The sequence below is a fragment of the Ranitomeya imitator genome, chromosome 1, assembly GCF_032444005.1.
Source record: "Ranitomeya imitator isolate aRanImi1 chromosome 1, aRanImi1.pri, whole genome shotgun sequence".
NCBI lineage: Eukaryota > Metazoa > Chordata > Amphibia > Anura > Dendrobatidae > Ranitomeya > Ranitomeya imitator.
The window spans coordinates 1,074,858,520-1,074,875,654 of NC_091282.1; positions in this window are offsets into that span (position 1 = coordinate 1,074,858,520).

The window sequence follows — 17,135 nt, forward strand, 5'->3', positions numbered from 1 at the left end:
TTGGATGGATTGTCTAGTGGAAACAACCTTAACATAGAAGTCACATCTATGACCACCACGCTCTCCAATTGACACATCTTGAAATCCAGCCGAAATGTCAAAATCTCTAGCTTCTGTTCCAGAAACTGCAGGGCTCCTTTTTGACATCCTCGTCCAACAAGTTCAGTATTAGTAGGTGATGGATTGTCAGAATCTGGCCCAGGAACACCAGGCTAAGGTAGTTGCGAGTCCTGGCCCCGAGCTCTTCCACATGCTCTTGATCTGTCTCTTCCAGTCATGATTTAATCTACAAGATTTTGCATTCGTAATCCAGAGATAGAGTACAACACCACCCAAGCGTTCATCCTCTGCTCCTCAGACTTTCTATCTGCACAGTAACTGACTATAGGCAGAAAATGATGATGGTGGTAGTATTTGGTCCATTTAAGACTCAGTCATGAAGCAGCCATAACAATTTGAAACAGAAGTATTTTTACCAAGATACTAAATTGTTCAGTAAGTGGCCTGTATTTTTGTTTTTGACAGAAAAATAGTGTTTAGAACTAGGGTAACACACAGCAAAACAGTTGAATGGAACCCACAAATGCCACAATTTGTAGACTACAGATACATGAGGCATGTCATTGAGATACAACACTGTCAAATATGTGGCCTGTCTTTACATTTTTTATTACAGAAAAATAGGGTATAGATATAGGGTAACACACAGCAATAAAAGATTTAATGGAGGCATAAAATGTCACAATTTGTAGACCACTGATAGATCAGGCATCTGACGAAGATACCACACTGTTCAATATGTGTAGGGTTGAGCGAAACGGGTCGGCCAGATTCAGAAGTCGCCGACTTTTGGCAAAGTCGGGTTTCATGAAACCCGACCCGACCCCTGTGTGGGGTCGGCCATGAGGTTGGCGATCTTATGATCAGGAATCGGAATTCCGATACCGAGTTCCGATATGTTTAAGATATCGGGAATCGGTATCGGAATTCATATTTAAGTGTAAAATAAAGAATAAAAATAAAAAAGTATTGATATACTCACCCTCGGACGCGCCCTGGTTCTCACCGGCAGCCTTCCTTCCTAAGAATGAGCGCCTGAAGGGCCTTCGATGACGTCGCGGCTTGTGATTGGTCGCGTGAGCGTTCACATGGGCGGTCACGCGACCAATCACAAGCCGTGACGTCATCTAAGGTCCTTCAGGTGCTAATTCTTAGGAAGGAAGCGTCCGAGGGCGCGTCCGAGGGTGAGTATATTCCTAATAGGTATATACTCACCCTCGGACACGCCCTGGTTCTAACCCGCAGCCTTCCTTCCTAAGAATCAGCGCCTGAAGGACCTTAGATGACATCGCGGCTTGTGATTGGTCGCGTGACGCCCATGTGACCGCTCACGCGACCAATCACAAGCCGCGACGTCATTGAAGGTCCTTCAGGCGCTCATTCTTAGGAAGGAAGGCTGCCGGTGAGAACCAGGGCGCATCCGAGGGTAAGTATATCAATATTTTTTATTTTGATTCTTTATTTTACACTTAAATATGGATCCCAGGGCCTGAAGGAGAGTTTCCTCTCCTCCAGACCCTGGGAACCATTAGAAACCCAATGTACTGCATTGGGTTTCGTGTTTCGGCCGACCCCGACCCCGACTTTTCTATAGGATCGGACGATTTCACTCAACCCGACTTTTGAAAAAGTCGGGTTTCGTGAAACCCGACCCGATCCTATAAAAAGAAAAGTCGCTCAACCCTAAATATGTGGCCTGAATTTTTTATTTTTTCCTCCAAAAAGTGTATAGAAATAGGGAAACAGACAGCAAATACAGTGGAATGTAGCCCTGAAATGCCACAATTTGTAGCCCACAGATAGATCTGGCGTTTGACGGAGGTACCAGACTGCTCAATTTGTGGCCTGTATTTTTAAAATTTTTACCCCCAAATAGTCTTCTGAACTAGGGTCAGACACAGCAAATAAAGGGGAATGTAGCCCTGAAATGCCACAATTTGTAGCCCACAGATAGATCTGGCATCTGACGGAGATACCAGACTGTTCAATATGTGGCTTGTATTTTTTTATTTTTTACCCTAATATAATATATAGAAATAGTGAAAGATGGCAAATACAGTGGAATGTAGGCCTGAAATGCCACAATTTGTAGCCCACAGATAGATCTGGTATTTGACGGAGATACCAGACTGTTCAATATGTGGCTTGTATTTTTTTATTTTTTACCCCAAAATAGTGTATAGAAATAGGGAAAGAGACTGCAAATACAGTAAAATGTAGCCCTAAAATGCCACAATTTGTAGCCCACAGATAGATCTGGCGTCTGACTGAAATACCAGACTGTTCAATATGTGGCTTGTATTTTTTTATTTTTTACCCCAAAATAGTGTATAGAAATAGGGAAAGAGACTGCAAATACAGTAAAATGTAGCCCTAAAATGCCACAATTTGTAGCCCACAGATAGATCTGGCGTCTGACTGAAATACCAGACTGTTCAATATGTGGCCTGTATTTTTTTATTTTTTCTCCCAAAATAGTGTATAGAAATAGGGAAACAGACTGGAAGTACAGTGGACAGAAGTCCTGAAATGCCACAATTTGTAGCCCACTGATAGATTTGGGGTCTGACAGAGATACCAGACTGTTCAATATGTGGCTTGTATTTTTTTATTTTTTACCCCAATATAATATATAGAAATAGGGTAACAGGCAACAAATTCAGTGGAATGTAGGCCTGAAATGCCACAATTTGTAGCCCACAGATAGATCTGGGATCTGACAGAGATACCCCACTGTTTAATATGTGGCCTGATTTTTATTTTATTTTTTCCCTCCAAATAGTGTATAGAAATAGGGAAACAGACAACAAATACAGTGGACTGAAGGCCTGAAAAGCCACAATTTGTAGCTCAAAGACAGATTTGGCGTCTGACGGAGATACCCGACTGTTCAATATGTGGCCTGTTTTTTTTTAATTTTTCTCTCAAAATAGCGTATAGAAATAGTGAAACAGACAGCAAATACAGTGGAATGTAGCCCTGAAATGCCACAATTTGTGGCCCACTGATAGATTTGGGGTCTGACAGAGATACCAGACTGTTCAATATGTGGCTTGTATTTTTTTATTTTTTACCCCAATATAATATATAGAAATAGGGTAACAGGCAACAAATTCAGTGGAATGTAGGCCTGAAATGCCACAATTTGTAGCCCACAGATAGATCTGGGATCTGACAGAGATACCACACTGTTTAATATGTGGCCTGATTTTTTTTATTTTTTCCCTCCAAATAGTGTATAGAAATAGGGAAACAGACAACAAATACAGTGGACTGAAGGCCTGAAAAGCCACAATTTGTAGCTCAAAGACAGATTTGGCGTCTGACGGAGATACCCGACTGTTCAATATGTGGCCTGTTTTTTTTTTATTTTTCTCTCAAAATAGCATATAGAAATAGTGAAACAGACAGCAAATACAGTGGAATGTAGCCCTGAAATGCCACAATTTGTAGCCCACAGATAGATCTGGCGTTTTACGGAGATATCAGACTGTTCAATTTGTGGCCTGTATTTTTACATTTTTTACCCCTAAATAGTCTATTGAAGTATGGTAAGACACATAAAAAAAGAGGAATGTAGCCCTAAAATGCCACAATTTGTAGCCCACAGATACATCTGGCGTCTGACGGAGATATCAGACAGTTCAATATGTGGCCTGTATTTTTATTTTTTACCCCAAAATAGTGTATAGCAATAGGGAAACAGACTGCAAATACAGTAGAATGCAGCCCAGAAATGCCACAATTTATAGCCCACAGATAAATCAGGTGTCAGACGGAAATACCACATTGTTCAATATGTGGCCTGTATGTTTGTTTTTTTACCGAAAAATACTGTATAGAATTACGGTAAGACACGGCCAAAAAAGGAGAATACAGGCCTGAAATGCCACAATTTGTAGCTCAAAGACAGATTTGGCGTCTGACGGAGATACCCGACTGTTTAATATGTGGCCTGTTTTTTTTTTATTTTTCTCTCAAAATAGCATATAGAAATAGTGAAACAGACAGCAAATACAGTGGAATGTAGCCCTGAAATGCCACAATTTGTAGCCCACAGATAGATCTGGCGTTTTACGGAGATATCAGACTGTTCAATTTGTGGCCTGTATTTTTACATTTTTTACCCCTAAATAGTCTATTGAAGTATGGTAAGACACATAAAAAAAAGAGGAATGTAGCCCTGAAATGCCACAATTTGTAGCCCACAGATACATCTGGCGTCTGACAGAGATATCAGACAGTTCAATATGTGGCCTGTATTTTTATTTTTTACCCCAAGATAGTGTATAGCAATAGGGAAACAGACTGCAAATACAGTAGAATGCAGCCCAGAAATGCCACAATTTATAGCCCACAGATAAATCAGGTGTCAGACGGAAATACCACATTGTTCAATATGTGGCCTATATGTTTGTTTTTTTACCGAAAAATACTGTATAGAATTACGGTAAGACACGGCCAAAAAAGGAGAATACAGGCCTGAAATGCCACAATTTGTAGGCGACAGATAGATCAGACTTCTGACAGAGATAGCACACTGTTAAATATGTGGCCTGGATTTTTTTTTTGGCCACCAAAATTGTGTCAGCAAGCAGGCTATGACACTACAAAAAAATTCTTTGGAGGACTAAAATTGTAAAATATTTAGCGCAATGATATGTGATGCATGTGGTGGACAAAGCAGTGTTAAATAAATGAACTGTAGCAAAAATATTTTTGGGCAGCTAAATATTTTTTTGGCAGCTAAATATTTTGTGGGCAACTAAATATTCTTTCGCAAGCTAAATCTTTTTGGGCAGCTACATTTTTTTGGCAGCTAAATCTTGTTTGGGAAGCTACTTTTTTTGAGCTGCTAAATATTTTTTGGGCAGATAAATATTTTTTGGGCAGCTAAATATTTTTTTTTGTCAGTAAAATGGTGTCAATAAATTTTATAAGACACTCCAAAAAATACTATAGTACCACAGAAATGACAGAATTTTCTGTGCACTCAGATGTGATGCCTGGGATGGGCAAAGCCATTTAAAATTGCTGGAGTTTCACGTGTAGTATTAAAACCAGGGATTCAAGCTTCAGGAGGCTAATTTGCATATTCCAGGTGCCTTCTGGGAGAAGCGAAGTCTCCCTAAGCTAGAAGATCGTTGGGTACAGCCGGGACCAGCTGCTTCGAAAGCATCACCAAACCAGGGATTCAAGCTTCAGGAGGCTAATTTGCATATTCCAGGTGCCTTCTGGGAGAAGCGAAGTCTCCCTAAGCTAGAAGATCGTTGGGTACAGCCGGGACCAGCTGCTTCGAAAGCATCACCAAACCAGGGATTCAAGCTTCAGGAGGCTAATTTGCATATTCCAGGTGCCTTCTGGGAGAAGCGAAGTCTCCCTAAGCTAGAAGATCGTTGGGTACAGCCGGGACCAGCTGCTTCGAAAGCATCACCAAACCAGGGATTCAAGCTTCAGGAGGCTAATTTGCATATTCCAGGTGCCTTCTGGGAGAAGCGAAGTCTCCCTAAGCTAGAAGATCGTTGGGTACAGCCGGGACCAGCTGCTTCGAAAGCATCACCAAACCAGGGATTCAAGCTTCAGGAGGCTAATTTGCATATTCCAGGTGCCTTCTGGGAGAAGCGAAGTCTCCCTAAGCTAGAAGATCGTTGGGTACAGCCGGGACCAGCTGCTTCGAAAGCATCACCAAACCAGGGATTCAAGCTTCAGGAGGCTAATTTGCATATTCCAGGTGCCTTCTGGGAGAAGCGAAGTCTCCCTAAGCTAGAAGATCGTTGGGTACAGCCGGGACCAGCTGCTTCGAAAGCATCACCAAACCAGGGATTCAAGCTTCAGGAGGCTAATTTGCATATTCCAGGTGCCTTCTGGGAGAAGCGAAGTCTCCCTAAGCTAGAAGATCGTTGGGTACAGCCGGGACCAGCTGCTTCGAAAGCATCACCAAACCAGGGATTCAAGCTTCAGGAGGCTAATTTGCATATTCCAGGTGCCTTCTGGGAGAAGCGAAGTCTCCCTAAGCTAGAAGATCGTTGGGTACAGCCGGGACCAGCTGCTTCGAAAGCATCACCAAACCAGGGATTCAAGCTTCAGGAGGCTAATTTGCATATTCCAGGTGCCTTCTGGGAGAAGCGAAGTCTCCCTAAGCTAGAAGATCGTTGGGTACAGCCGGGACCAGCTGCTTCGAAAGCATCACCAAACCAGGGATTCAAGCTTCAGGAGGCTAATTTGCATATTCCAGGTGCCTTCTGGGAGAAGCGAAGTCTCCCTAAGCTAGAAGATCGTTGGGTACAGCCGGGACCAGCTGCTTCGAAAGCATCACCAAACCAGGGATTCAAGCTTCAGGAGGCTAATTTGCATATTCCAGGTGCCTTCTGGGAGAAGCGAAGTCTCCCTAAGCTAGAAGATCGTTGGGTACAGCCGGGACCAGCTGCTTCGAAAGCATCACCAAACCAGGGATTCAAGCTTCAGGAGGCTAATTTGCATATTCCAGGTGCCTTCTGGGAGAAGCGAAGTCTCCCTAAGCTAGAAGATCGTTGGGTACAGCCGGGACCAGCTGCTTCGAAAGCATCACCAAACCAGGGATTCAAGCTTCAGGAGGCTAATTTGCATATTCCAGGTGCCTTCTGGGAGAAGCGAAGTCTCCCTAAGCTAGAAGATCGTTGGGTACAGCCGGGACCAGCTGCTTCGAAAGCATCACCAAACCAGGGATTCAAGCTTCAGGAGGCTAATTTGCATATTCCAGGTGCCTTCTGGGAGAAGCGAAGTCTCCCTAAGCTAGAAGATCGTTGGGTACAGCCGGGACCAGCTGCTTCGAAAGCATCACCAAACCAGGGATTCAAGCTTCAGGAGGCTAATTTGCATATTCCAGGTGCCTTCTGGGAGAAGCGAAGTCTCCCTAAGCTAGAAGATCGTTGGGTACAGCCGGGACCAGCTGCTTCGAAAGCATCACCAAACCAGGGATTCAAGCTTCAGGAGGCTAATTTGCATATTCCAGGTGCCTTCTGGGAGAAGCGAAGTCTCCCTAAGCTAGAAGATCGTTGGGTACAGCCGGGACCAGCTGCTTCGAAAGCATCACCAAACCAGGGATTCAAGCTTCAGGAGGCTAATTTGCATATTCCAGGTGCCTTCTGGGAGAAGCGAAGTCTCCCTAAGCTAGAAGATCGTTGGGTACAGCCGGGACCAGCTGCTTCGAAAGCATCACCAAACCAGGGATTCAAGCTTCAGGAGGCTAATTTGCATATTCCAGGTGCCTTCTGGGAGAAGCGAAGTCTCCCTAAGCTAGAAGATCGTTGGGTACAGCCGGGACCAGCTGCTTCGAAAGCATCACCAAACCAGGGATTCAAGCTTCAGGAGGCTAATTTGCATATTCCAGGTGCCTTCTGGGAGAAGCGAAGTCTCCCTAAGCTAGAAGATCGTTGGGTACAGCCGGGACCAGCTGCTTCGAAAGCATCACCAAACCAGGGATTCAAGCTTCAGGAGGCTAATTTGCATATTCCAGGTGCCTTCTGGGAGAAGCGAAGTCTCCCTAAGCTAGAAGATCGTTGGGTACAGCCGGGACCAGCTGCTTCGAAAGCATCACCAAACCAGGGATTCAAGCTTCAGGAGGCTAATTTGCATATTCCAGGTGCCTTCTGGGAGAAGCGAAGTCTCCCTAAGCTAGAAGATCGTTGGGTACAGCCGGGACCAGCTGCTTCGAAAGCATCACCAAACCAGGGATTCAAGCTTCAGGAGGCTAATTTGCATATTCCAGGTGCCTTCTGGGAGAAGCGAAGTCTCCCTAAGCTAGAAGATCGTTGGGTACAGCCGGGACCAGCTGCTTCGAAAGCATCACCAAACCAGGGATTCAAGCTTCAGGAGGCTAATTTGCATATTCCAGGTGCCTTCTGGGAGAAGCGAAGTCTCCCTAAGCTAGAAGATCGTTGGGTACAGCCGGGACCAGCTGCTTCGAAAGCATCACCAAACCAGGGATTCAAGCTTCAGGAGGCTAATTTGCATATTCCAGGTGCCTTCTGGGAGAAGCGAAGTCTCCCTAAGCTAGAAGATCGTTGGGTACAGCCGGGACCAGCTGCTTCGAAAGCATCACCAAACCAGGGATTCAAGCTTCAGGAGGCTAATTTGCATATTCCAGGTGCCTTCTGGGAGAAGCGAAGTCTCCCTAAGCTAGAAGATCGTTGGGTACAGCCGGGACCAGCTGCTTCGAAAGCATCACCAAACCAGGGATTCAAGCTTCAGGAGGCTAATTTGCATATTCCAGGTGCCTTCTGGGAGAAGCGAAGTCTCCCTAAGCTAGAAGATCGTTGGGTACAGCCGGGACCAGCTGCTTCGAAAGCATCACCAAACCAGGGATTCAAGCTTCAGGAGGCTAATTTGCATATTCCAGGTGCCTTCTGGGAGAAGCGAAGTCTCCCTAAGCTAGAAGATCGTTGGGTACAGCCGGGACCAGCTGCTTCGAAAGCATCACCAAACCAGGGATTCAAGCTTCAGGAGGCTAATTTGCATATTCCAGGTGCCTTCTGGGAGAAGCGAAGTCTCCCTAAGCTAGAAGATCGTTGGGTACAGCCGGGACCAGCTGCTTCGAAAGCATCACCAAACCAGGGATTCAAGCTTCAGGAGGCTAATTTGCATATTCCAGGTGCCTTCTGGGAGAAGCGAAGTCTCCCTAAGCTAGAAGATCGTTGGGTACAGCCGGGACCAGCTGCTTCGAAAGCATCACCAAACCAGGGATTCAAGCTTCAGGAGGCTAATTTGCATATTCCAGGTGCCTTCTGGGAGAAGCGAAGTCTCCCTAAGCTAGAAGATCGTTGGGTACAGCCGGGACCAGCTGCTTCGAAAGCATCACCAAACCAGGGATTCAAGCTTCAGGAGGCTAATTTGCATATTCCAGGTGCCTTCTGGGAGAAGCGAAGTCTCCCTAAGCTAGAAGATCGTTGGGTACAGCCGGGACCAGCTGCTTCGAAAGCATCACCAAACCAGGGATTCAAGCTTCAGGAGGCTAATTTGCATATTCCAGGTGCCTTCTGGGAGAAGCGAAGTCTCCCTAAGCTAGAAGATCGTTGGGTACAGCCGGGACCAGCTGCTTCGAAAGCATCACCAAACCAGGGATTCAAGCTTCAGGAGGCTAATTTGCATATTCCAGGTGCCTTCTGGGAGAAGCGAAGTCTCCCTAAGCTAGAAGATCGTTGGGTACAGCCGGGACCAGCTGCTTCGAAAGCATCACCAAACCAGGGATTCAAGCTTCAGGAGGCTAATTTGCATATTCCAGGTGCCTTCTGGGAGAAGCGAAGTCTCCCTAAGCTAGAAGATCGTTGGGTACAGCCGGGACCAGCTGCTTCGAAAGCATCACCAAACCAGGGATTCAAGCTTCAGGAGGCTAATTTGCATATTCCAGGTGCCTTCTGGGAGAAGCGAAGTCTCCCTAAGCTAGAAGATCGTTGGGTACAGCCGGGACCAGCTGCTTCGAAAGCATCACCAAACCAGGGATTCAAGCTTCAGGAGGCTAATTTGCATATTCCAGGTGCCTTCTGGGAGAAGCGAAGTCTCCCTAAGCTAGAAGATCGTTGGGTACAGCCGGGACCAGCTGCTTCGAAAGCATCACCAAACCAGGGATTCAAGCTTCAGGAGGCTAATTTGCATATTCCAGGTGCCTTCTGGGAGAAGCGAAGTCTCCCTAAGCTAGAAGATCGTTGGGTACAGCCGGGACCAGCTGCTTCGAAAGCATCACCAAACCAGGGATTCAAGCTTCAGGAGGCTAATTTGCATATTCCAGGTGCCTTCTGGGAGAAGCGAAGTCTCCCTAAGCTAGAAGATCGTTGGGTACAGCCGGGACCAGCTGCTTCGAAAGCATCACCAAACCAGGGATTCAAGCTTCAGGAGGCTAATTTGCATATTCCAGGTGCCTTCTGGGAGAAGCGAAGTCTCCCTAAGCTAGAAGATCGTTGGGTACAGCCGGGACCAGCTGCTTCGAAAGCATCACCAAACCAGGGATTCAAGCTTCAGGAGGCTAATTTGCATATTCCAGGTGCCTTCTGGGAGAAGCGAAGTCTCCCTAAGCTAGAAGATCGTTGGGTACAGCCGGGACCAGCTGCTTCGAAAGCATCACCAAACCAGGGATTCAAGCTTCAGGAGGCTAATTTGCATATTCCAGGTGCCTTCTGGGAGAAGCGAAGTCTCCCTAAGCTAGAAGATCGTTGGGTACAGCCGGGACCAGCTGCTTCGAAAGCATCACCAAACCAGGGATTCAAGCTTCAGGAGGCTAATTTGCATATTCCAGGTGCCTTCTGGGAGAAGCGAAGTCTCCCTAAGCTAGAAGATCGTTGGGTACAGCCGGGACCAGCTGCTTCGAAAGCATCACCAAACCAGGGATTCAAGCTTCAGGAGGCTAATTTGCATATTCCAGGTGCCTTCTGGGAGAAGCGAAGTCTCCCTAAGCTAGAAGATCGTTGGGTACAGCCGGGACCAGCTGCTTCGAAAGCATCACCAAACCAGGGATTCAAGCTTCAGGAGGCTAATTTGCATATTCCAGGTGCCTTCTGGGAGAAGCGAAGTCTCCCTAAGCTAGAAGATCGTTGGGTACAGCCGGGACCAGCTGCTTCGAAAGCATCACCAAACCAGGGATTCAAGCTTCAGGAGGCTAATTTGCATATTCCAGGTGCCTTCTGGGAGAAGCGAAGTCTCCCTAAGCTAGAAGATCGTTGGGTACAGCCGGGACCAGCTGCTTCGAAAGCATCACCAAACCAGGGATTCAAGCTTCAGGAGGCTAATTTGCATATTCCAGGTGCCTTCTGGGAGAAGCGAAGTCTCCCTAAGCTAGAAGATCGTTGGGTACAGCCGGGACCAGCTGCTTCGAAAGCATCACCAAACCAGGGATTCAAGCTTCAGGAGGCTAATTTGCATATTCCAGGTGCCTTCTGGGAGAAGCGAAGTCTCCCTAAGCTAGAAGATCGTTGGGTACAGCCGGGACCAGCTGCTTCGAAAGCATCACCAAACCAGGGATTCAAGCTTCAGGAGGCTAATTTGCATATTCCAGGTGCCTTCTGGGAGAAGCGAAGTCTCCCTAAGCTAGAAGATCGTTGGGTACAGCCGGGACCAGCTGCTTCGAAAGCATCACCAAACCAGGGATTCAAGCTTCAGGAGGCTAATTTGCATATTCCAGGTGCCTTCTGGGAGAAGCGAAGTCTCCCTAAGCTAGAAGATCGTTGGGTACAGCCGGGACCAGCTGCTTCGAAAGCATCACCAAACCAGGGATTCAAGCTTCAGGAGGCTAATTTGCATATTCCAGGTGCCTTCTGGGAGAAGCGAAGTCTCCCTAAGCTAGAAGATCGTTGGGTACAGCCGGGACCAGCTGCTTCGAAAGCATCACCAAACCAGGGATTCAAGCTTCAGGAGGCTAATTTGCATATTCCAGGTGCCTTCTGGGAGAAGCGAAGTCTCCCTAAGCTAGAAGATCGTTGGGTACAGCCGGGACCAGCTGCTTCGAAAGCATCACCAAACCAGGGATTCAAGCTTCAGGAGGCTAATTTGCATATTCCAGGTGCCTTCTGGGAGAAGCGAAGTCTCCCTAAGCTAGAAGATCGTTGGGTACAGCCGGGACCAGCTGCTTCGAAAGCATCACCAAACCAGGGATTCAAGCTTCAGGAGGCTAATTTGCATATTCCAGGTGCCTTCTGGGAGAAGCGAAGTCTCCCTAAGCTAGAAGATCGTTGGGTACAGCCGGGACCAGCTGCTTCGAAAGCATCACCAAACCAGGGATTCAAGCTTCAGGAGGCTAATTTGCATATTCCAGGTGCCTTCTGGGAGAAGCGAAGTCTCCCTAAGCTAGAAGATCGTTGGGTACAGCCGGGACCAGCTGCTTCGAAAGCATCACCAAACCAGGGATTCAAGCTTCAGGAGGCTAATTTGCATATTCCAGGTGCCTTCTGGGAGAAGCGAAGTCTCCCTAAGCTAGAAGATCGTTGGGTACAGCCGGGACCAGCTGCTTCGAAAGCATCACCAAACCAGGGATTCAAGCTTCAGGAGGCTAATTTGCATATTCCAGGTGCCTTCTGGGAGAAGCGAAGTCTCCCTAAGCTAGAAGATCGTTGGGTACAGCCGGGACCAGCTGCTTCGAAAGCATCACCAAACCAGGGATTCAAGCTTCAGGAGGCTAATTTGCATATTCCAGGTGCCTTCTGGGAGAAGCGAAGTCTCCCTAAGCTAGAAGATCGTTGGGTACAGCCGGGACCAGCTGCTTCGAAAGCATCACCAAACCAGGGATTCAAGCTTCAGGAGGCTAATTTGCATATTCCAGGTGCCTTCTGGGAGAAGCGAAGTCTCCCTAAGCTAGAAGATCGTTGGGTACAGCCGGGACCAGCTGCTTCGAAAGCATCACCAAACCAGGGATTCAAGCTTCAGGAGGCTAATTTGCATATTCCAGGTGCCTTCTGGGAGAAGCGAAGTCTCCCTAAGCTAGAAGATCGTTGGGTACAGCCGGGACCAGCTGCTTCGAAAGCATCACCAAACCAGGGATTCAAGCTTCAGGAGGCTAATTTGCATATTCCAGGTGCCTTCTGGGAGAAGCGAAGTCTCCCTAAGCTAGAAGATCGTTGGGTACAGCCGGGACCAGCTGCTTCGAAAGCATCACCAAACCAGGGATTCAAGCTTCAGGAGGCTAATTTGCATATTCCAGGTGCCTTCTGGGAGAAGCGAAGTCTCCCTAAGCTAGAAGATCGTTGGGTACAGCCGGGACCAGCTGCTTCGAAAGCATCACCAAACCAGGGATTCAAGCTTCAGGAGGCTAATTTGCATATTCCAGGTGCCTTCTGGGAGAAGCGAAGTCTCCCTAAGCTAGAAGATCGTTGGGTACAGCCGGGACCAGCTGCTTCGAAAGCATCACCAAACCAGGGATTCAAGCTTCAGGAGGCTAATTTGCATATTCCAGGTGCCTTCTGGGAGAAGCGAAGTCTCCCTAAGCTAGAAGATCGTTGGGTACAGCCGGGACCAGCTGCTTCGAAAGCATCACCAAACCAGGGATTCAAGCTTCAGGAGGCTAATTTGCATATTCCAGGTGCCTTCTGGGAGAAGCGAAGTCTCCCTAAGCTAGAAGATCGTTGGGTACAGCCGGGACCAGCTGCTTCGAAAGCATCACCAAACCAGGGATTCAAGCTTCAGGAGGCTAATTTGCATATTCCAGGTGCCTTCTGGGAGAAGCGAAGTCTCCCTAAGCTAGAAGATCGTTGGGTACAGCCGGGACCAGCTGCTTCGAAAGCATCACCAAACCAGGGATTCAAGCTTCAGGAGGCTAATTTGCATATTCCAGGTGCCTTCTGGGAGAAGCGAAGTCTCCCTAAGCTAGAAGATCGTTGGGTACAGCCGGGACCAGCTGCTTCGAAAGCATCACCAAACCAGGGATTCAAGCTTCAGGAGGCTAATTTGCATATTCCAGGTGCCTTCTGGGAGAAGCGAAGTCTCCCTAAGCTAGAAGATCGTTGGGTACAGCCGGGACCAGCTGCTTCGAAAGCATCACCAAACCAGGGATTCAAGCTTCAGGAGGCTAATTTGCATATTCCAGGTGCCTTCTGGGAGAAGCGAAGTCTCCCTAAGCTAGAAGATCGTTGGGTACAGCCGGGACCAGCTGCTTCGAAAGCATCACCAAACCAGGGATTCAAGCTTCAGGAGGCTAATTTGCATATTCCAGGTGCCTTCTGGGAGAAGCGAAGTCTCCCTAAGCTAGAAGATCGTTGGGTACAGCCGGGACCAGCTGCTTCGAAAGCATCACCAAACCAGGGATTCAAGCTTCAGGAGGCTAATTTGCATATTCCAGGTGCCTTCTGGGAGAAGCGAAGTCTCCCTAAGCTAGAAGATCGTTGGGTACAGCCGGGACCAGCTGCTTCGAAAGCATCACCAAACCAGGGATTCAAGCTTCAGGAGGCTAATTTGCATATTCCAGGTGCCTTCTGGGAGAAGCGAAGTCTCCCTAAGCTAGAAGATCGTTGGGTACAGCCGGGACCAGCTGCTTCGAAAGCATCACCAAACCAGGGATTCAAGCTTCAGGAGGCTAATTTGCATATTCCAGGTGCCTTCTGGGAGAAGCGAAGTCTCCCTAAGCTAGAAGATCGTTGGGTACAGCCGGGACCAGCTGCTTCGAAAGCATCACCAAACCAGGGATTCAAGCTTCAGGAGGCTAATTTGCATATTCCAGGTGCCTTCTGGGAGAAGCGAAGTCTCCCTAAGCTAGAAGATCGTTGGGTACAGCCGGGACCAGCTGCTTCGAAAGCATCACCAAACCAGGGATTCAAGCTTCAGGAGGCTAATTTGCATATTCCAGGTGCCTTCTGGGAGAAGCGAAGTCTCCCTAAGCTAGAAGATCGTTGGGTACAGCCGGGACCAGCTGCTTCGAAAGCATCACCAAACCAGGGATTCAAGCTTCAGGAGGCTAATTTGCATATTCCAGGTGCCTTCTGGGAGAAGCGAAGTCTCCCTAAGCTAGAAGATCGTTGGGTACAGCCGGGACCAGCTGCTTCGAAAGCATCACCAAACCAGGGATTCAAGCTTCAGGAGGCTAATTTGCATATTCCAGGTGCCTTCTGGGAGAAGCGAAGTCTCCCTAAGCTAGAAGATCGTTGGGTACAGCCGGGACCAGCTGCTTCGAAAGCATCACCAAACCAGGGATTCAAGCTTCAGGAGGCTAATTTGCATATTCCAGGTGCCTTCTGGGAGAAGCGAAGTCTCCCTAAGCTAGAAGATCGTTGGGTACAGCCGGGACCAGCTGCTTCGAAAGCATCACCAAACCAGGGATTCAAGCTTCAGGAGGCTAATTTGCATATTCCAGGTGCCTTCTGGGAGAAGCGAAGTCTCCCTAAGCTAGAAGATCGTTGGGTACAGCCGGGACCAGCTGCTTCGAAAGCATCACCAAACCAGGGATTCAAGCTTCAGGAGGCTAATTTGCATATTCCAGGTGCCTTCTGGGAGAAGCGAAGTCTCCCTAAGCTAGAAGATCGTTGGGTACAGCCGGGACCAGCTGCTTCGAAAGCATCACCAAACCAGGGATTCAAGCTTCAGGAGGCTAATTTGCATATTCCAGGTGCCTTCTGGGAGAAGCGAAGTCTCCCTAAGCTAGAAGATCGTTGGGTACAGCCGGGACCAGCTGCTTCGAAAGCATCACCAAACCAGGGATTCAAGCTTCAGGAGGCTAATTTGCATATTCCAGGTGCCTTCTGGGAGAAGCGAAGTCTCCCTAAGCTAGAAGATCGTTGGGTACAGCCGGGACCAGCTGCTTCGAAAGCATCACCAAACCAGGGATTCAAGCTTCAGGAGGCTAATTTGCATATTCCAGGTGCCTTCTGGGAGAAGCGAAGTCTCCCTAAGCTAGAAGATCGTTGGGTACAGCCGGGACCAGCTGCTTCGAAAGCATCACCAAACCAGGGATTCAAGCTTCAGGAGGCTAATTTGCATATTCCAGGTGCCTTCTGGGAGAAGCGAAGTCTCCCTAAGCTAGAAGATCGTTGGGTACAGCCGGGACCAGCTGCTTCGAAAGCATCACCAAACCAGGGATTCAAGCTTCAGGAGGCTAATTTGCATATTCCAGGTGCCTTCTGGGAGAAGCGAAGTCTCCCTAAGCTAGAAGATCGTTGGGTACAGCCGGGACCAGCTGCTTCGAAAGCATCACCAAACCAGGGATTCAAGCTTCAGGAGGCTAATTTGCATATTCCAGGTGCCTTCTGGGAGAAGCGAAGTCTCCCTAAGCTAGAAGATCGTTGGGTACAGCCGGGACCAGCTGCTTCGAAAGCATCACCAAACCAGGGATTCAAGCTTCAGGAGGCTAATTTGCATATTCCAGGTGCCTTCTGGGAGAAGCGAAGTCTCCCTAAGCTAGAAGATCGTTGGGTACAGCCGGGACCAGCTGCTTCGAAAGCATCACCAAACCAGGGATTCAAGCTTCAGGAGGCTAATTTGCATATTCCAGGTGCCTTCTGGGAGAAGCGAAGTCTCCCTAAGCTAGAAGATCGTTGGGTACAGCCGGGACCAGCTGCTTCGAAAGCATCACCAAACCAGGGATTCAAGCTTCAGGAGGCTAATTTGCATATTCCAGGTGCCTTCTGGGAGAAGCGAAGTCTCCCTAAGCTAGAAGATCGTTGGGTACAGCCGGGACCAGCTGCTTCGAAAGCATCACCAAACCAGGGATTCAAGCTTCAGGAGGCTAATTTGCATATTCCAGGTGCCTTCTGGGAGAAGCGAAGTCTCCCTAAGCTAGAAGATCGTTGGGTACAGCCGGGACCAGCTGCTTCGAAAGCATCACCAAACCAGGGATTCAAGCTTCAGGAGGCTAATTTGCATATTCCAGGTGCCTTCTGGGAGAAGCGAAGTCTCCCTAAGCTAGAAGATCGTTGGGTACAGCCGGGACCAGCTGCTTCGAAAGCATCACCAAACCAGGGATTCAAGCTTCAGGAGGCTAATTTGCATATTCCAGGTGCCTTCTGGGAGAAGCGAAGTCTCCCTAAGCTAGAAGATCGTTGGGTACAGCCGGGACCAGCTGCTTCGAAAGCATCACCAAACCAGGGATTCAAGCTTCAGGAGGCTAATTTGCATATTCCAGGTGCCTTCTGGAGAAGCGAAGTCTCCCTAAGCTAGAAGATCGTTGGGTACAGCCGGGACCAGCTGCTTCGAAAGCATCACCAAACCAGGGATTCAAGCTTCAGGAGGCTAATTTGCATATTCCAGGTGCCTTCTGGGAGAAGCGAAGTCTCCCTAAGCTAGAAGATCGTTGGGTACAGCCGGGACCAGCTGCTTCGAAAGCATCACCAAACCAGGGATTCAAGCTTCAGGAGGCTAATTTGCATATTCCAGGTGCCTTCTGGGAGAAGCGAAGTCTCCCTAAGCTAGAAGATCGTTGGGTACAGCCGGGACCAGCTGCTTCGAAAGCATCACCAAACCAGGGATTCAAGCTTCAGGAGGCTAATTTGCATATTCCAGGTGCCTTCTGGGAGAAGCGAAGTCTCCCTAAGCTAGAAGATCGTTGGGTACAGCCGGGACCAGCTGCTTCGAAAGCATCACCAAACCAGGGATTCAAGCTTCAGGAGGCTAATTTGCATATTCCAGGTGCC